Here is a 651-nt window from a genome sequence, read left to right on the forward strand (position 1 = left end):
GCAGCGGGTCATCTCTGTGTGCCCTGTGCCTGGTCTCAGGCGCAGCGGGTCATCTCTGTGTGCCCCGTGTCTGGTCTCAGGGGCAGTGGGTCCTAGGCCCCCTCTTACGGAAGCTTTCAGTCCCAAGTTCTGTCTTCCCCTGACCTCTCACTTTCTTTTTTCCCCTCACCTCTCTGTCTTTTTTTAAAGACAGGGTCTCACTCTTGTCCAGGCTGGGTTCCCACCTCAGCCTCCCGAGTCGCTGGGACTCCAGGTGTGAGCCACCTCGCCCGCTGCCTCCTCCTCTTTCTGAGTCTCTCTTCTCTCCTCTGTTTCTTTGTCTTTTCTCCTCCAAACCCCTTAACCTCTGTTTTTATCCCCCAAATGCATAAAATAAAAGGTACACGGGAGAGAGAAGTCATTAAAAAGACTTAAAAGACAGAAAATAGAAGATTTTCATGTTTTGTTTTATTTTATTTATTTAGATACAGAGTCTCACTATGTCGCCCTCAGTAGAGTGCCCTGGCATCAAGGTTCACAGCAACCTCAAACTCTTGGGCATAAGCCATTCTCTTGCCTCAGCCTCCTAAGTAGCTGAGACTACAGGCGCCTGCCACAACACCCGGCTATTTTTTTGTTGTAGTTGTCGTTGTTTGGCAAGGCCTGGGCTGG

Source organism: Otolemur garnettii, unplaced genomic scaffold (genome assembly GCF_000181295.1).
Source record: "Otolemur garnettii isolate 467f Iridium unplaced genomic scaffold, OtoGar3 scaffold00061, whole genome shotgun sequence".
In the NCBI taxonomy this organism is placed as follows: Eukaryota; Metazoa; Chordata; class Mammalia; order Primates; family Galagidae; genus Otolemur; species Otolemur garnettii.